General features: G+C 67.1%; 7 non-coding genes across 7 annotated transcripts; all 7 read right to left on the bottom strand.

Moving 5' to 3' along the window:
• Positions 1 to 1,676: 1,676 nt before the first annotated feature.
• On the bottom strand, positions 1,677 to 1,795 carry LOC143640532 (5S ribosomal RNA). Its single transcript, XR_013154972.1, has one exon. It is a non-coding gene; the product is annotated as a 5S ribosomal RNA (ribosomal RNA).
• A 2,634-nt stretch (positions 1,796 to 4,429) lies between these two features.
• LOC143640533 (5S ribosomal RNA) lies at positions 4,430 to 4,548 on the bottom strand. The gene has a single exon (XR_013154973.1). It is a non-coding gene; the product is annotated as a 5S ribosomal RNA (ribosomal RNA).
• Positions 4,549 to 7,172: 2,624 nt separating this feature from the next.
• LOC143640534 (5S ribosomal RNA) lies at positions 7,173 to 7,291 on the bottom strand. The gene has a single exon (XR_013154974.1). It is a non-coding gene; the product is annotated as a 5S ribosomal RNA (ribosomal RNA).
• Positions 7,292 to 9,935: 2,644 nt separating this feature from the next.
• On the bottom strand, positions 9,936 to 10,054 carry LOC143640528 (5S ribosomal RNA). The gene has a single exon (XR_013154968.1). It is a non-coding gene; the product is annotated as a 5S ribosomal RNA (ribosomal RNA).
• A 2,616-nt stretch (positions 10,055 to 12,670) lies between these two features.
• LOC143640569 (5S ribosomal RNA) lies at positions 12,671 to 12,788 on the bottom strand. The gene has a single exon (XR_013155009.1). It is a non-coding gene; the product is annotated as a 5S ribosomal RNA (ribosomal RNA).
• Positions 12,789 to 15,408: 2,620 nt separating this feature from the next.
• On the bottom strand, positions 15,409 to 15,527 carry LOC143640535 (5S ribosomal RNA). The gene has a single exon (XR_013154975.1). It is a non-coding gene; the product is annotated as a 5S ribosomal RNA (ribosomal RNA).
• Positions 15,528 to 18,138: 2,611 nt separating this feature from the next.
• On the bottom strand, positions 18,139 to 18,257 carry LOC143640536 (5S ribosomal RNA). The gene has a single exon (XR_013154976.1). It is a non-coding gene; the product is annotated as a 5S ribosomal RNA (ribosomal RNA).
• Between the last annotated feature and the right edge of the window lie 596 nt (positions 18,258 to 18,853).

The following is an 18,853-nucleotide window of genomic DNA, read 5'->3' on the forward strand; positions in this document are numbered from 1 at the left end:
CCACCCCCACCCTACCCTACCTCACCCCCACCCCACCACACTCTACCCCACCCCCGAGTGACTCCCTTCGGACTGAGTGCCAAGGTCGGAGGGCTCTGCGCCTTGTTTGTACACCTCAAGGACCAGGACCTGTACAGCACCGCCCTGAGGAAGGGCACAGACCCCTCCGTCCATTTGTCCATGGGCTGTGCTCCCGGAAAGGACCGCCTGTGAAAGTAGCGTTCCGAGTCAAACCCCGTCAGAGCCCAGTCGACGGCCTCACCAGACCGGAAGCCCCCTCACCCGCAAGCCTTGCGGGGGGCGGGGGGGAGCAGCGGTTGCGGGGGGTCGCGCGCCCACCGGGCCTTCAGGCCCTGCCTCGCGGCCAGGCGTCTCCAGGTGGAGGGTTCGCCGCGAACAAAGGGGCCTCTGCCTCCCTGCCCCACCGCCCGGCCTTGGCCTTCAGCTCCCCTCGGCACGTGGTCCTCCCCGGCAACCTCCTGGCCCCGAACCACTTGCCTGCTCCGAAGGCTGCTTCCTCCTCTTCTCGGAGCACCTGCCCTCCTTTGACATCTGCTCTCTTGCTTGGCTCCCAGCGCAGCCTCCTAAGACCCTGTGGCCTCCTGGGCCTTCTCTCAGCCTCTGCCCTGCACACACCCTGAAGACGTGCACTCACTTCAAGGGGGATGTGGGAATCCACTCTTACATCCACGGGAAGTTAGATGGGAGATGAGAGAACCTGTGACCGCCCAGTCTCGAGGCTGCCATGGACTGGGTGACTTGCAGCCCAGAGTGAGGTGGCTGGGGTGGGAGGGGGGAAGAGAGGAGTGAGTGTGTGTCTGTGTGTGTGTGTTTGTGAGAGAGAGAGAGAGAGAGAGAGAGAGAGCGAGAGAGACAGGGTGACAGACAGAAGGGCCAAGGAAAGAGACACACTGAGTGGGAGATGGAGACAGGAGGCCTCCTCACAGGCCAGTAGAGTCACAAAGGTGAAGGAGAGATGGATGAGCAGAGAGATAGACAGAAAGACATCTGCTTCCAGAGTGTGTGTGTGTGTGTGTGTGTGTGTGAGAGAGAGAGAGAGAGAGAGAGAGAGAGACAGAGATAGAGAGAGAGAGAGAGAAAGAGAGAGAGATGGGTGAAGAGACAGACTCAGGGCTGGGACCCTCAGGAGGAAGGCGTTGGGAAGGGAGGCAGAGTTGCCAAGGGACGGACCTAGGGAGAGACGCTGGATGGACTCTCTCACTCCCAGGACCTGGGTGGCCACGCTCTGCTGGTGTGGCAAGAACGGGTGGGGAGCGGCCCCTGCGGGTGGGCCCTGTGTTCTGGGGAAAAGCAGGTGTGCGCCTCCCCACCCCCCATCCGGGAGTGTGAGTGGTGGGGGGGGGTGGGGGTCGGTCAGGGTGCACAGGACTGGTCGAGGCCTGGACCAGGCTCGGCTCCGCCGGGTCGCCTGGAGTGTCCTAGCGTCCCTGGAGAGAGCCAGGCCAGTGTGGCTCACTGCAGGCGCTGGGCGCTGGGCGCCGGAGGCGAGGCGGGAGGCGGGAGGCGGGAGGCCAGCCGCAGGCCTGAAGGGACACCGGGAGCCCAGGGCTGCCCCTGCGCCCTACCCCCGCGGGCCCGGGGGTCACGGCCTGAGGCGGTCACGGACACTGTTTCCGGGCCACGCAAGAAAAGTGCGTGTGGGAAGGGGGCGCAAAAGCCTACAGCACCCGGTATTCCCAGGCGGTCTCCCATCCAAGTACTAACCAGGCCCGACCCTGCTTAGCTTCCGAGATCAGACGAGATCGGGCGCGTTCAGGGTGGTATGGCCGTAGACGGCGGAGGCTGCCCCGGAACGCCTCAAGAGCCTGCGCCGGCTTCCACCCTTCAGCCCAGGGGCAGGGGAGGGCAGGGGAGGGCAGGGCAGCGGTGGAGGGGGCCAACACAGCGGGTGTTCCCAGGGGGCCTCCCTCGCCCCGCCCCAGCACTGCCCAGCGCTCCTCAACTCAACTCCAGGCTGGCTTTCTCGCTCCGACCTGACTCGGTCCATGCGGCGGCGCGGGGGTCCTGGGAGACTGGCCGGCTCTCCCTCTCGGGTCCTCGGCCGGGCCGGATCGGGTCGGGGTGGAGTGGGCTAGGCGGGGCTGACAGGGGCTGAGTCCCGCCTCCACCTCTGCCCCTGGGCACCTGGCTCCACCTACCGGGAGCCCCGCCCCGGCCTGGCCTGGCCTCTGCCCCTCCTCGCCGAGCCCCAAGACCCCCGACCCCCGGGCACCCGGCAACCGCACCGCCACCCCACCCAGCCCTTCGCCTGGCCGAGAATCCCCAGAGAATCCCCAGCTGCCGCCGCCCGCGCTACCCTAGCCTAGCCTAGCCGAGCAAAGCCGAGCCGGGCGCCCAGAGAGCCAGGGGCGAAGACGGGAGCAGACACCCCGGCCCCCCGCGCCCCCCACCGGACACCCCAGAGACCCTGACAGAGGCCCAGCGCCCCAGCTGGAAATGCAGTGGGACTGGGCAATGGCGAGTGGCCGGCCACACACAACACCTGTGCGGGGAGCCACCCTCAGGGAGGGCCCGAGGAGGAACACACGCAGGGACCCACAGACAACCGGGCAGCGGGTGGCGAGCCGGCTGTGGCCCGCTGGTTCCCAGTCAGTCAGTCAGTCAGTCAGTCAGTCAGTCAGTCACAGGGCCAGGCTCAGAAGTGCGCCGCTGGGGCGCGGGCCTCGCCCTGAGTTCCCCATCCACTCTGCTTTGTCCACTCTGCACAGCAGCGCTTGGCCGCCCCGCACCCCCACCGCCACCCCCACCCTACCCTACCTCACCCCCACCCCACCACACTCTACCCCACCCCCGAGTGACTCCCTTCGGACTGAGTGCCAAGGTCGGAGGGCTCTGCGCCTTGTTTGTACACCTCAAGGACCAGGACCTGTACAGCACCGCCCTGAGGAAGGGCACAGACCCCTCCGTCCATTTGTCCATGGGCTGTGCTCCCGGAAAGGACCGCCTGTGAAAGTAGCGTTCCGAGTCAAACCCCGTCAGAGCCCAGTCGACGGCCTCACCAGACCGGAAGCCCCCTCACCCGCAAGCCTTGCGGGGGGCGGGGGGGAGCAGCGGTTGCGGGGGGTCGCGCGCCCACCGGGCCTTCAGGCCCTGCCTCGCGGCCAGGCGTCTCCAGGTGGAGGGTTCGCCGCGAACAAAGGGGCCTCTGCCTCCCTGTCCCCACCGCCCGGCCTTGGCCTTCAGCTCCCCTCGGCACGTGGTCCTCCCCGGCAACCTCCTGGCCCCGAACCACTTGCCTGCTCCGAAGGCTGCTTCCTCCTCTTCTCGGAGCACCTGCCCTCCTTTGACATCTGCTCTCTTGCTTGGCTCCCAGCGCAGCCTCCTAAGACCCTGTGGCCTCCTGGGCCTTCTCTCAGCCTCTGCCCTGCACACACCCTGAAGACGTGCACTCACTTCAAGGGGGATGTGGGAATCCACTCTTACATCCACGGGAAGTTAGATGGGAGATGAGAGAACCTGTGACCGCCCAGTCTCGAGGCTGCCATGGACTGGGTGACTTGCAGCCCAGAGTGAGGTGGCTGGGGTGGGAGGGGGGAAGAGAGGAGTGAGTGTGTGTCTGTGTGTGTGTGTTTGTGAGAGAGAGAGAGAGAGAGAGAGAGAGAGAGAGAGAGCGCGAGAGAGACAGGGTGACAGACAGAAGGGCCAAGGAAAGAGACACACTGAGTGGGAGATGGAGACAGGAGGCCTCCTCACAGGCCAGTAGAGTCACAAAGGTGAAGGAGAGATGGATGAGCAGAGAGATAGACAGAAAGACATCTGCTTCCAGAGTGTGTGTGTGTGTGTGTGTGTGTGTGAGAGAGAGAGAGAGAGAGAGAGAGAGAGAGACAGAGATAGAGAGAGAGAGAGAGAAAGAGAGAGAGATGGGTGAAGAGACAGACTCAGGGCTGGGACCCTCAGGAGGAAGGCGTTGGGAAGGGAGGCAGAGTTGCCAAGGGACGGACCTAGGGAGAGACGCTGGATGGACTCTCTCACTCCCAGGACCTGGGTGGCCACGCTCTGCTGGTGTGGCAAGAACGGGTGGGGAGCGGCCCCTGCGGGTGGGCCCTGTGTTCTGGGGAAAAGCAGGTGTGCGCCTCCCCACCCCCCATCCGGGAGTGTGAGTGGTGGGGGGGGGTGGGGGTCGGTCAGGGTGCACAGGACTGGTCGAGGCCTGGACCAGGCTCGGCTCCGCCGGGTCGCCTGGAGTGTCCTAGCGTCCCTGGAGAGAGCCAGGCCAGTGTGGCTCACTGCAGGCGCTGGGCGCTGGGCGCCGGAAGGCGGGAGGCCAGCCGCAGGCCTGAAGGGACACCGGGAGCCCAGGGCTGCCCCTGCGCCCTACCCCCGCGGGCCCGGGGGTCACGGCCTGAGGCGGTCACGGACACTGTTTCCGGGCCACGCAAGAAAAGTGCGTGTGGGAAGGGGGCGCAAAAGCCTACAGCACCCGGTATTCCCAGGCGGTCTCCCATCCAAGTACTAACCAGGCCCGACCCTGCTTAGCTTCCGAGATCAGACGAGATCGGGCGCGTTCAGGGTGGTATGGCCGTAGACGGCAGAGGCTGCCCCGGAACGCCTCAAGAGCCTGCACCGGCTTCCACCCTTCAGCCCAGGGGCAGGGGAGGGCAGGGGAGGGCAGGGCAGCGGTGGAGGGGGCCAACACAGCGGGTGTTCCCAGGGGGCCTCCCTCGCCCCGCCCCAGCACTGCCCAGCGCTCCTCAACTCAACTCCAGGCTGGCTTTCTCGCTCCGACCTGACTCGGTCCCCGCGGCGGCGCGGGGGTCCTGGGAGACTGGCCGGCTCTCCCTCTCGGGTCCTCGGCCGGGCCGGATCGGGTCGGGGTGGAGTGGGCTAGGCGGGGCTGACAGGGGCTGAGTCCCGCCTCCACCTCTGCCCCTGGGCACCTGGCTCCACCTACCGGGAGCCCCGCCCCGGCCTGGCCTGGCCTCTGCCCCTCCTCGCCGAGCCCCAAGACCCCCGACCCCCGGGCACCCGGCACCCGCACCGCCACCCCACCCAGCCCTTCGCCTGGCCGAGAATCCCCAGAGAATCCCCAGCTGCCGCCGCCCGCGCTACCCTAGCCTAGCCTAGCCGAGCAGAGCCGAGCCGGGCGCCCAGAGAGCCAGGGGCGAAGACGGGAGCAGACACCCCGGCCCCCCGCGCCCCCCACCGGACACCCCAGAGACCCTGACAGAGGCCCAGCGCCCCAGCTGGAAATGCAGTGGGACTGGGCAATGGCGAGCGGCCGGCCACACACAACACCTGTGCGGGGAGCCAACCTCAGGGAGGGCCCGAGGAGGAACACACGCAGGGACCCACAGACAACCGGGCAGCGGGTGGCGAGCCGGCTGTGGCCCGCTGCTTCCCAGTCAGTCAGTCAGTCAGTCAGTCACAGGGCCAGGCTCAGAAGTGCGCCGCTGGGGCGCGGGCCTCGCCCTGAGTTCCCCATCCACTCTGCTTTGTCCACTCTGCACAGCAGCGCTTGGCCGCCCCGCACCCCCACCGCCACCCCCACCCTACCCTACCTCACCCCCACCCCACCACACTCTACCCCACCCCCGAGTGACTCCCTTCGGACTGAGTGCCAAGGTCGGAGGGCTCTGCGCCTTGTTTGTACACCTCAAGGACCAGGACCTGTACAGCACCGCCCTGAGGAAGGGCACAGACCCCTCCGTCCATTTGTCCATGGGCTGTGCTCCCGGAAAGGACCGCCTGTGAAAGTAGCGTTCCGAGTCAAACCCCGTCAGAGCCCAGTCGACGGCCTCACCAGACCGGAAGCCCCCTCACCCGCAAGCCTTGCGGGGGGCGGGGGGGAGCAGCGGTTGCGGGGGGTCGCGCGCCCACCGGGCCTTCAGGCCCTGCCTCGCGGCCAGGCGTCTCCAGGTGGAGGGTTCGCCGCGAACAAAGGGGCCTCTGCCTCCCTGTCCCCACCGCCCGGCCTTGGCCTTCAGCTCCCCTCGGCACGTGGTCCTCCCCGGCAATCTCCTGGCCCCAACCACTTGCCTGCTCCGAAGGCTGCTTCCTCCTCTTCTCGGAGCACCTGCCCTCCTTTGACATCTGCTCTCTTGCTTGGCTCCCAGCGCAGCCTCCTAAGACCCTGTGGCCTCCTGGGCCTTCTCTCAGCCTCTGCCCTGCACACACCCTGAAGACGTGCACTCACTTCAAGGGGGATGTGGGAATCCACTCTTACATCCACGGGAAGTTAGATGGGAGATGAGAGAACCTGTGACCGCCCAGTCTCGAGGCTGCCATGGACTGGGTGACTTGCAGCCCAGAGTGAGGTGGCTGGGGTGGGAGGGGGGAAGAGAGGAGTGAGTGTGTGTCTGTGTGTGTGTGTTTGTGAGAGAGAGAGAAAGAGAGAGAGAGAGAGAGAGCGAGAGAGACAGGGTGACAGACAGAAGGGCCAAGGAAAGAGACACACTGAGTGGGAGATGGAGACAGGAGGCCTCCTCACAGGCCAGTAGAGTCACAAAGGTGAAGGAGAGATGGATGAGCAGAGAGATAGACAGAAAGACATCTGCTTCCAGAGTGTGTGTGTGTGTGTGTGTGTGAGAGAGAGAGAGAGAGAGAGAGAGAGACAGAGATAGAGAGAGAGAGAGAGAAAGAGAGAGAGATGGGTGAAGAGACAGACTCAGGGCTGGGACCCTCAGGAGGAAGGCGTTGGGAAGGGAGGCAGAGTTGCCAAGGGACGGACCTAGGGAGAGACGCTGGATGGACTCTCTCACTCCCAGGACCTGGGTGGCCACGCTCTGCTGGTGTGGCAAGAACGGGTGGGGAGCGGCCCCTGCGGGTGGGCCCTGTGTTCTGGGGAAAAGCAGGTGTGCGCCTCCCCACCCCCCATCCGGGAGTGTGAGTGGTGGGGGGGGTGGGGGTCGGTCAGGGTGCACAGGACTGGTCGAGGCCTGGACCAGGCTCGGCTCCGCCGGGTCGCCTGGAGTGTCCTAGCGTCCCTGGAGAGAGCCAGGCCAGTGTGGCTCACTGCAGGCGCTGGGCGCTGGGCGCCGGAGGCGAGGCGGGAGGCGGGAGGCGGGAGGCCATCCGCAGGCCTGAAGGGACACCGGGAGCCCAGGGCTGCCCCTGCGCCCTACCCCCGCGGGCCCGGGGGTCACGGCCTGAGGCGGTCACGGACACTGTTTCCGGGCCACGCAAGAAAAGTGCGTGTGGGAAGGGGGCGCAAAAGCCTACAGCACCCGGTATTCCCAGGCGGTCTCCCATCCAAGTACTAACCAGGCCCGACCCTGCTTAGCTTCCGAGATCAGACGAGATCGGGCGCGTTCAGGGTGGTATGGCCGTAGACGGCGGAGGCTGCCCCGGAACGCCTCAAGAGCCTGCGCCGGCTTCCACCCTTCAGCCCAGGGGCAGGGGAGGGCAGGGGAGGGCAGGGCAGCGGTGGAGGGGGCCAACACAGCGGGTGTTCCCAGGGGGCCTCCCTCGCCCCGCCCCAGCACTGCCCAGCGCTCCTCAACTCAACTCCAGGCTGGCTTTCTCGCTCCGACCTGACTCGGTCCCCGCGGCGGCGCGGGGGTCCTGGGAGACTGGCCGGCTCTCCCTCTCGGGTCCTCGGCGGGGCCGGATCGGGTCGGGGTGGAGTGGGCTAGGCGGGGCTGACAGGGGCTGAGTCCCGCCTCCACCTCTGCCCCTGGGCACCTGGCTCCACCTACCGGGAGCCCCGCCCCGGCCTGGCCTGGCCTCTGCCCCTCCTCGCCGAGCCCCAAGACCCCCGACCCCCGGGCACCCGGCACCCGCACCGCCACCCCACCCAGCCCTTCGCCTGGCCGAGAATCCCCAGAGAATCCCCAGCTGCCGCCGCCCGCGCTACCCTAGCCTAGCCTAGCCGAGCAGAGCCGAGCCGGGCGCCCAGAGAGCCAGGGGCGAAGACGGGAGCAGACACCCCGGCCCCCCGCGCCCCCCACCGGACACCCCAGAGACCCTGACAGAGGCCCAGCGCCCCAGCTGGAAATGCAGTGGGACTGGGCAATGGCGAGCGGCCGGCCACACACAACACCTGTGCGGGGAGCCAACCTCAGGGAGGGCCCGAGGAGGAACACACGCAGGGACCCACAGACAACCGGGCAGCGGGTGGCGAGCCGGCTGTGGCCCGCTGGTTCCCAGTCAGTCAGTCAGTCAGTCAGTCAGTCAGTCACAGGGCCAGGCTCAGAAGTGCGCCGCTGGGGCGCGGGCCTCGCCCTGAGTTCCCCATCCACTCTGCTTTGTCCACTCTGCACAGCAGCGCTTGGCCGCCCCGCACCCCCACCGCCACCCCCACCCTACCCTACCTCACCCCCACCCCACCACACTCTACCCCACCCCCGAGTGACTCCCTTCGGACTGAGTGCCAAGGTCGGAGGGCTCTGCGCCTTGTTTGTACACCTCAAGGACCAGGACCTGTACAGCACCGCCCTGAGGAAGGGCACAGACCCCTCCGTCCATTTGTCCATGGGCTGTGCTCCCGGAAAGGACCGCCTGTGAAAGTAGCGTTCCGAGTCAAACCCCGTCAGAGCCCAGTCGACGGCCTCACCAGACCGGAAGCCCCCTCACCCGCAAGCCTTGCGGGGGGCGGGGGGGAGCAGCGGTTGCGGGGGGTCGCGCGCCCACCGGGCCTTCAGGCCCTGCCTCGCGGCCAGGCGTCTCCAGGTGGAGGGTTCGCCGCGAACAAAGGGGCCTCTGCCTCCCTGTCCCCACCGCCCGGCCTTGGCCTTCAGCTCCCCTCGGCACGTGGTCCTCCCCGGCAACCTCCTGGCCCCGAACCACTTGCCTGCTCCGAAGGCTGCTTCCTCCTCTTCTCGGAGCACCTGCCCTCCTTTGACATCTGCTCTCTTGCTTGGCTCCCAGCGCAGCCTCCTAAGACCCTGTGGCCTCCTGGGCCTTCTCTCAGCCTCTGCCCTGCACACACCCTGAAGACGTGCACTCACTTCAAGGGGGATGTGGGAATCCACTCTTACATCCACGGGAAGTTAGATGGGAGATGAGAGAACCTGTGACCGCCCAGTCTCGAGGCTGCCATGGACTGGGTGACTTGCAGCCCAGAGTGAGGTGGCTGGGGTGGGAGGGGGGAAGAGAGGAGTGAGTGTGTGTCTGTGTGTGTGTGTTTGTGAGAGAGAGAGAGAGAGAGAGAGAGAGAGCGAGAGAGACAGGGTGACAGACAGAAGGGCCAAGGAAAGAGACACACTGAGTGGGAGATGGAGACAGGAGGCCTCCTCACAGGCCAGTAGAGTCACAAAGGTGAAGGAGAGATGGATGAGCAGAGAGATAGACAGAAAGACATCTGCTTCCAGAGTGTGTGTGTGTGTGTGTGTGTGTGTGTGAGAGAGAGAGAGAGAGAGAGAGAGAGAGAGAGAGACAGAGATAGAGAGAGAGAGAGAGAAAGAGAGAGAGATGGGTGAAGAGACAGACTCAGGGCTGGGACCCTCAGGAGGAAGGCGTTGGGAAGGGAGGCAGAGTTGCCAAGGGACGGACCTAGGGAGAGACGCTGGATGGACTCTCTCACTCCCAGGACCTGGGTGGCCACGCTCTGCTGGTGTGGCAAGAACGGGTGGGGAGCGGCCCCTGCGGGTGGGCCCTGTGTTCTGGGGAAAAGCAGGTGTGCGCCTCCCCACCCCCCATCCGGGAGTGTGAGTGGTGGGGGGGGGTGGGGGTCGTTCAGGGTGCACAGGACTGGTCGAGGCCTGGACCAGGCTCGGCTCCGCCGGGTCGCCTGGAGTGTCCTAGCGTCCCTGGAGAGAGCCAGGCCAGTGTGGCTCACTGCAGGCGCTGGGCGCTGGGCGCCGGAGGCGAGGCGGGAGGCGGGAGGCGGGAGGCCAGCCGCAGGCCTGAAGGGACACCGGGAGGCCAGGGCTGCCCCTGCGCCCTACCCCCGCGGGCCCGGGGGTCACGGCCTGAGGCGGTCACGGACACTGTTTCCGGGCCACGCAAGAAAAGTGCGTGTGGGAAGGGGGCGCAAAAGCCTACAGCACCCGGTATTCCCAGGCGGTCTCCCATCCAAGTACTAACCAGGCCCGACCCTGCTTAGCTTCCGAGATCAGATGAGATCGGGCGCGTTCAGGGTGGTATGGCCGTAGACGGCGGAGGCTGCCCCGGAACGCCTCAAGAGCCTGCGCCGGCTTCCACCCTTCAGCCCAGGGGCAGGGGAGGGCAGGGGAGGGCAGGGCAGCGGTGGAGGGGGCCAACACAGCGGGTGTTCCCAGGGGGCCTCCCTCGCCCCGCCCCAGCACTGCCCAGCGCTCCTCAACTCAACTCCAGGCTGGCTTTCTCGCTCCGACCTGACTCGGTCCCCGCGGCGGCGCGGGGGTCCTGGGAGACTGGCCGGCTCTCCCTCTCGGGTCCTCGGCCGGGCCGGATCGGGTCGGGGTGGAGTGGGCTAGGCGGGGCTGACAGGGGCTGAGTCCCGCCTCCACCTCTGCCCCTGGGCACCTGGCTCCACCTACCGGGAGCCCCGCCCCGGCCTGGCCTGGCCTCTGCCCCTCCTCGCCGAGCCCCAAGACCCCCGACCCCCGGGCACCCGGCACCCGCACCGCCACCCCACCCAGCCCTTCGCCTGGCCGAGAATCCCCAGAGAATCCCCAGCTGCCGCCGCCCGCGCTACCCTAGCCTAGCCTAGCCGAGCAGAGCCGAGCCGGGCGCCCAGAGAGCCAGGGGCGAAGACGGGAGCAGACACCCCGGCCCCCCGCGCCCCCCACCGGACACCCCAGAGACCCTGACAGAGGCCCAGCGCCCCAGCTGGAAATGCAGTGGGACTGGGCAATGGCGAGCGGCCGGCCACACACAACACCTGTGCGGGGAGCCAACCTCAGGGAGGGCCCGAGGAGGAACACACGCAGGGACCCACAGACAACCGGGCAGCGGGTGGCGAGCCGGCTGTGGCCCGCTGGTTCCCAGTCAGTCAGTCAGTCAGTCAGTCACAGGGCCAGGCTCAGAAGTGCGCCGCTGGGGCGCGGGCCTCGCCCTGAGTTCCCCATCCACTCTGCTTTGTCCACTCTGCACAGCAGCGCTTGGCCGCCCCGCACCCCCACCGCCACCCCCACCCTACCCTACCTCACCCCCACCCCACCACACTCTACCCCACCCCCGAGTGACTCCCTTCGGACTGAGTGCCAAGGTCGGAGGGCTCTGCGCCTTGTTTGTACACCTCAAGGACCAGGACCTGTACAGCACCGCCCTGAGGAAGGGCACAGACCCCTCCGTCCATTTGTCCATGGGCTGTGCTCCCGGAAAGGACCGCCTGTGAAAGTAGCGTTCCGAGTCAAACCCCGTCAGAGCCCAGTCGACGGCCTCACCAGACCGGAAGCCCCCTCACCCGCAAGCCTTGCGGGGGGCGGGGGGGAGCAGCGGTTGCGGGGGGTCGCGCGCCCACCGGGCCTTCAGGCCCTGCCTCGCGGCCAGGCGTCTCCAGGTGGAGGGTTCGCCGCGAACAAAGGGGCCTCTGCCTCCCTGTCCCCACCGCCCGGCCTTGGCCTTCAGCTCCCCTCGGCACGTGGTCCTCCCCGGCAACCTCCTGGCCCCGAACCACTTGCCTGCTCCGAAGGCTGCTTCCTCCTCTTCTCGGAGCACCTGCCCTCCTTTGACATCTGCTCTCTTGCTTGGCTCCCAGCGCAGCCTCCTAAGACCCTGTGGCCTCCTGGGCCTTCTCTCAGCCTCTGCCCTGCACACACCCTGAAGACGTGCACTCACTTCAAGGGGGATGTGGGAATCCACTCTTACATCCACGGGAAGTTAGATGGGAGATGAGAGAACCTGTGACCGCCCAGTCTCGAGGCTGCCATGGACTGGGTGACTTGCAGCCCAGAGTGAGGTGGCTGGGGTGGGAGGGGGGAAGAGAGGAGTGAGTGTGTGTCTGTGTGTGTGTGTTTGTGAGAGAGAGAGAGAGAGAGAGAGAGAGAGCGAGAGAGACAGGGTGACAGACAGAAGGGCCAAGGAAAGAGACACACTGAGTGGGAGATGGAGACAGGAGGCCTCCTCACAGGCCAGTAGAGTCACAAAGGTGAAGGAGAGATGGATGAGCAGAGAGATAGACAGAAAGACATCTGCTTCCAGAGTGTGTGTGTGTGTGTGTGTGTGTGTGAGAGAGAGAGAGAGAGAGAGAGAGAGAGAGACAGAGATAGAGAGAGAGAGAGAGAAAGAGAGAGAGATGGGTGAAGAGACAGACTCAGGGCTGGGACCCTCAGGAGGAAGGCGTTGGGAAGGGAGGCAGAGTTGCCAAGGGACGGACCTAGGGAGAGACGCTGGATGGACTCTCTCACTCCCAGGACCTGGGTGGCCACGCTCTGCTGGTGTGGCAAGAACGGGTGGGGAGCGGCCCCTGCGGGTGGGCCCTGTGTTCTGGGGAAAAGCAGGTGTGCGCCTCCCCACCCCCCATCCGGGAGTGTGAGTGGTGGGGGGGGGTGGGGGTCGGTCAGGGTGCACAGGACTGGTCGAGGCCTGGACCAGGCTCGGCTCCGCCGGGTCGCCTGGAGTGTCCTAGCGTCCCTGGAGAGAGCCAGGCCAGTGTGGCTCACTGCAGGCGCTGGGCGCTGGGCGCCGGAGGCGAGGCGGGAGGCCAGCCGCAGGCCTGAAGGGACACCGGGAGCCCAGGGCTGCCCCTGCGCCCTACCCGCGCGGGCCCGGGGGTCACGGCCTGAGGCGGTCACGGACACTGTTTCCGGGCCACGCAAGAAAAGTGCGTGTGGGAAGGGGGCGCAAAAGCCTACAGCACCCGGTATTCCCAGGCGGTCTCCCATCCAAGTACTAACCAGGCCCGACCCTGCTTAGCTTCCAGATCAGACGAGATCGGGCGCGTTCAGGGTGGTATGGCCGTAGACGGCGGAGGCTGCCCCGGAACGCCTCAAGAGCCTGCGCCGGCTTCCACCCTTCAGCCCAGGGGCAGGGGAGGGCAGGGGAGGGCAGGGCAGCGGTGGAGGGGGCCAACACAGCGGGTGTTCCCAGGGGGCCTCCCTCGCCCCGCCCCAGCACTGCCCAGCGCTCCTCAACTCAACTCCAGGCTGGCTTTCTCGCTCCGACCTGACTCGGTCCCCGCGGCGGCGCGGGGGTCCTGGGAGACTGGCCGGCTCTCCCTCTCGGGTCCTCGGCCGGGCCGGATCGGGTCGGGGTGGAGTGGGCTAGGCGGGGCTGACAGGGGCTGAGTCCCGCCTCCACCTCTGCCCCTGGGCACCTGGCTCCACCTACCGGGAGCCCCGCCCCGGCCTGGCCTGGCCTCTGCCCCTCCTCGCCGAGCCCCAAGACCCCCGACCCCCGGGCACCCGGCACCCGCACCGCCACCCCACCCAGCCCTTCGCCTGGCCGAGAATCCCCAGAGAATCCCCAGCTGCCGCCGCCCGCGCTACCCTAGCCTAGCCTAGCCGAGCAGAGCCGAGCCGGGCGCCCAGAGAGCCAGGGGCGAAGACGGGAGCAGACACCCCGGCCCCCCGCGCCCCCCACCGGACACCCCAGAGACCCTGACAGAGGCCCAGCGCCCCAGCTGGAAATGCAGTGGGACTGGGCAATGGCGAGCGGCCGGCCACACACAACACCTGTGCGGGGAGCCAACCTCAGGGAGGGCCCGAGGAGGAACACACGCAGGGACCCACAGACAACCGGGCAGCGGGTGGCGAGCCGGCTGTGGCCCGCTGGTTCCCAGTCAGTCAGTCAGTCAGTCAGTCACAGGGCCAGGCTCAGAAGTGCGCCGCTGGGGCGCGGGCCTCGCCCTGAGTTCCCCATCCACTCTGCTTTGTCCACTCTGCACAGCAGCGCTTGGCCGCCCCGCACCCCCACCGCCACCCCCACCCTACCCTACCTCACCCCCACCCCACCACACTCTACCCCACCCCCGAGTGACTCCCTTCGGACTGAGTGCCAAGGTCGGAGGGCTCTGCGCCTTGTTTGTACACCTCAAGGACCAGGACCTGTACAGCACCGCCCTGAGGAAGGGCACAGACCCCTCCGTCCATTTGTCCATGGGCTGTGCTCCCGGAAAGGACCGCCTGTGAAAGTAGCGTTCCGAGTCAAACCCCGTCAGAGCCCAGTCGACGGCCTCACCAGACCGGAAGCCCCCTCACCCGCAAGCCTTGCGGGGGGCGGGGGGGAGCAGCGGTTGCGGGGGGTCGCGCGCCCACCGGGCCTTCAGGCCCTGCCTCGCGGCCAGGCGTCTCCAGGTGGAGGGTTCGCCGCGAACAAAGGGGCCTCTGCCTCCCTGTCCCCACCGCCCGGCCTTGGCCTTCAGCTCCCCTCGGCACGTGGTCCTCCCCGGCAACCTCCTGGCCCCGAACCACTTGCCTGCTCCGAAGGCTGCTTCCTCCTCTTCTCGGAGCACCTGCCCTCCTTTGACATCTGCTCTCTTGCTTGGCTCCCAGCGCAGCCTCCTAAGACCCTGTGGCCTCCTGGGCCTTCTCTCAGCCTCTGCCCTGCACACACCCTGAAGACGTGCACTCACTTCAAGGGGGATGTGGGAATCCACTCTTACATCCACGGGAAGTTAGATGGGAGATGAGAGAACCTGTGACCGCCCAGTCTCGAGGCTGCCATGGACTGGGTGACTTGCAGCCCAGAGTGAGGTGGCTGGGGTGGGAGGGGGGAAGAGAGGAGTGAGTGTGTGTCTGTGTGTGTGTGTTTGTGAGAGAGAGAGAGAGAGAGAGAGAGAGAGAGAGAGAGCGCGAGAGAGACAGGGTGACAGACAGAAGGGCCAAGGAAAGAGACACACTGAGTGGGAGATGGAGACAGGAGGCCTCCTCACAGGCCAGTAGAGTCACAAAGGTGAAGGAGAGATGGATGAGCAGAGAGATAGACAGAAAGACATCTGCTTCCAGAGTGTGTGTGTGTGTGTGTGTGTGTGTGAGAGAGAGAGAGAGAGAGAGAGAGAGAGACAGAGATAGAGAGAGAGAGAGAGAAAGAGAGAGAGATGGGTGAAGAGACAGACTCAGGGCTGGGACCCTCAGGAGGAAGGCGTTGGGAAGGGAGGCAGAGTTGCCAAGGGACGGACCTAGGGAGAGACGCTGGATGGACTCTCTCACTCCCAGGACCTGGGTGGCCACGCTCTGCTGGTGTGGCAAGAACGGGTGGGGAGCGGCCCCTGCGGGTGGGCCCTGTGTTCTGGGGAAAAGCAGGTGTGCGCCTCCCCACCCCCCATCCGGGAGTGTGAGTGGTGGGGGGGGGTGGGGGTCGGTCAGGGTGCACAGGACTGGTCGAGGCCTGGACCAGGCTCGGCTCCGCCGGGTCGCCTGGAGTGTCCTAGCGTCCCTGGAGAGAGCCAGGCCAGTGTGGCTCACTGCAGGCGCTGGGCGCTGGGCGCCGGAAGGCGGGAGGCCAGCCGCAGGCCTGAAGGGACACCGGGAGCCCAGGGCTGCCCCTGCGCCCTACCCCCGCGGGCCCGGGGGTCACGGCCTGAGGCGGTCACGGACACTGTTTCCGGGCCACGCAAGAAAAGTGCGTGTGGGAAGGGGGCGCAAAAGCCTACAGCACCCGGTATTCCCAGGCGGTCTCCCATCCAAGTACTAACCAGGCCCGACCCTGCTTAGCTTCCGAGATCAGACGAGATCGGGCGCGTTCAGGGTGGTATGGCCGTAGACGGCAGAGGCTGCCCCGGAACGCCTCAAGAGCCTGCACCGGCTTCCACCCTTCAGCCCAGGGGCAGGCAGCGGTGGAGGGGGCCAACACAGCGGGTGTTCCCAGGGGGCCTCCCTCGCCCCGCCCCAGCACTGCCCAGCGCTCCTCAACTCAACTCCAGGCTGGCTTTCTCGCTCCGACCTGACTCGGTCCCCGCGGCGGCGCGGGGGTCCTGGGAGACTGGCCGGCTCTCCCTCTCGGGTCCTTGGCGGGGCCGGATCGGGTCGGGGTGGAGTGGGCTAGGCGGGGCTGACAGGGGCTGAGTCCCGCCTCCACCTCTGCCCCTGGGCACCTGGCTCCACCTACCGGGAGCCCCGCCCCGGCCTGGCCTGGCCTCTGCCCCTCCTCGCCGAGCCCCACGACCCCCGACCCCCGGGCACCCGGCACCCGCACCGCCACCCCACCCAGCCCTTCGCCTGGCCGAGAATCCCCAGAGAATCCCCAGCTGCCGCCGCCCGCGCTACCCTAGCCTAGCCTAGCCGAGCAGAGCCGAGCCGGGCGCCCAGAGAGCCAGGGGCGAAGACGGGAGCAGACACCCCGGCCCCCCGCGCCCCCCACCGGACACCCCAGAGACCCTGACAGAGGCCCAGCGCCCCAGCTGGAAATGCAGTGGGACTGGGCAATGGCGAGCGGCCGGCCACACACAACACCTGTGCGGGGAGCCAACCTCAGGGAGGGCCCGAGGAGGAACACACGCAGGGACCCACAGACAACCGGGCAGCGGGTGGCGAGCCGGCTGTGGCCCGCTGGTTCCCAGTCAGTCAGTCAGTCAGTCAGTCACAGGGCCAGGCTCAGAAGTGCGCCGCTGGGGCGCGGGCCTCGCCCTGAGTTCCCCATCCACTCTGCTTTGTCCACTCTGCACAGCAGCGCTTGGCCGCCCCGCACCCCCACCGCCACCCCCACCCTACCCTACCTCACCCCCACCCCACCACACTCTACCCCACCCCCGAGTGACTCCCTTCGGACTGAGTGCCAAGGTCGGAGGGCTCTGCGCCTTGTTTGTACACCTCAAGGACCAGGACCTGTACAGCACCGCCCTGAGGAAGGGCACAGACCCCTCCGTCCATTTGTCCATGGGCTGTGCTCCCGGAAAGGACCGCCTGTGAAAGTAGCGTTCCGAGTCAAACCCCGTCAGAGCCCAGTCGACGGCCTCACCAGACCGGAAGCCCCCTCACCCGCAAGCCTTGCGGGGGGCGGGGGGGAGCAGCGGTTGCGGGGGGTCGCGCGCCCACCGGGCCTTCAGGCCCTGCCTCGCGGCCAGGCGTCTCCAGGTGGAGGGTTCGCCGCGAACAAAGGGGCCTCTGCCTCCCTGTCCCCACCGCCCGGCCTTGGCCTTCAGCTCCCCTCGGCACGTGGTCCTCCCCGGCAACCTCCTGGCCCCGAACCACTTGCCTGCTCCGAAGGCTGCTTCCTCCTCTTCTCGGAGCACCTGCCCTCCTTTGACATCTGCTCTCTTGCTTGGCTCCCAGCGCAGCCTCCTAAGACCCTGTGGCCTCCTGGGCCTTCTCTCAGCCTCTGCCCTGCACACACCCTGAAGACGTGCACTCACTTCAAGGGGGATGTGGGAATCCACTCTTACATCCACGGGAAGTTAGATGGGAGATGAGAGAACCTGTGACCGCCCAGTCTCGAGGCTGCCATGGACTGGGTGACTTGCAGCCCAGAGTGAGGTGGCTGGGGTGGGAGGGGGGAAGAGAGGAGTGAGTGTGTGTCTGTGTGTGTGTGTTTGTGAGAGAGAGAGAGAGAGAGAGAGAGAGAGAGCGAGAGAGACAGGGTGACAGACAGAAGGGCCAAGGAAAGAGACACACTGAGTGGGAGATGGAGACAGGAGGCCTCCTCACAGGCCAGTAGAGTCACAAAGGTGAAGGAGAGATGGATGAGCAGAGAGATAGACAGAAAGACATCTGCTTCCAGAGTGTGTGTGTGTGTGTGTGTGTGTGTGAGAGAGAGAGAGAGAGAGAGAGAGAGAGAGACAGAGATAGAGAGAGAGAGAGAGAAAGAGAGAGAGATGGGTGAAGAGACAGACTCAGGGCTGGGACCCTCAGGAGGAAGGCGTTGGGAAGGGAGGCAGAGTTGCCAAGGGACGGACCTAGGGAGAGACGCTGGATGGACTCTCTCACTCCCAGGACCTGGGTGGCCACGCTCTGCTGGTGTGGCAAGAACGGGTGGGGAGCGGCCCCTGCGGGTGGGCCCTGTGTTCTGGGGAAAAGCAGGTGTGCGCCTCCCCACCCCCCATCCGGGAGTGTGAGTGGTGGGGGGGGGTGGGGGTCGGTCAGGGTGCACAGGACTGGTCGAGGCCTGGACCAGGCTCGGCTCCGCCGGGTCGCCTGGAGTGTCCTAGCGTCCCTGGAGAGAGCCAGGCCAGTGTGGCTCACTGCAGGCGCTGGGCGCTGGGCGCCGGAGGCGAGGCGGGAGGCGGGAGGCCGGAGGCCAGCCGCAGGCCTGAAGGGACACCGGGAGCCCAGGGCTGCCCCTGCGCCCTACCCCCGCGGGCCCGGGGGTCACGGCCTGAGGCGGTCACGGACACTGTTTCCGGGCCACGCAAGAAAAGTGCGTGTGGGAAGGGGGCGCAAAAGCCTACAGCACCCGGTATTCCCAGGCGGTCTCCCATCCAAGTACTAACCAGGCCCGACCCTGCTTAGCTTCCGAGATCAGACGAGATCGGGCGCGTTCAGGGTGGTATGGCCGTAGACGGCGGAGGCTGCCCCGGAACGCCTCAAGAGCCTGCGCCGGCTTCCACCCTTCAGCCCAGGGGCAGGGGAGGGCAGGGGAGGGCAGGGCAGCGGTGGAGGGGGCCAACACAGCGGGTGTTCCCAGGGGGCCTCCCTCGCCCCGCCCCAGCACTGCCCAGCGCTCCTCAACTCAACTCCAGGCTGGCTTTCTCGCTCCGACCTGACTCGGTCCATGCGGCGGCGCGGGGGTCCTGGGAGACTGGCCGGCTCTCCCTCTCGGGTCCTCGGCCGGGCCGGATCGGGTCGGGGTGGAGTGGGCTAGGCGGGGCTGACAGGGGCTGAGTCCCGCCTCCACCTCTGCCCCTGGGCACCTGGCTCCACCTACCGGGAGCCCCGCCCCGGCCTGGCCTGGCCTCTGCCCCTCCTCGCCGAGCCCCAAGACCCCCGACCCCCGGGCACCCGGCAACCGCACCGCCACCCCACCCAGCCCTTCGCCTGGCCGAGAATCCCCAGAGAATCCCCAGCTGCCGCCGCCCGCGCTACCCTAGCCTAGCCTAGCCGAGCAGAGCCGAGCCGGGCGCCCAGAGAGCCAGGGGCGAAGACGGGAGCAGACACCC

Source organism: Callospermophilus lateralis, unplaced genomic scaffold (assembly GCF_048772815.1).
Source record: "Callospermophilus lateralis isolate mCalLat2 unplaced genomic scaffold, mCalLat2.hap1 Scaffold_3270, whole genome shotgun sequence".
NCBI lineage: Eukaryota > Metazoa > Chordata > Mammalia > Rodentia > Sciuridae > Callospermophilus > Callospermophilus lateralis.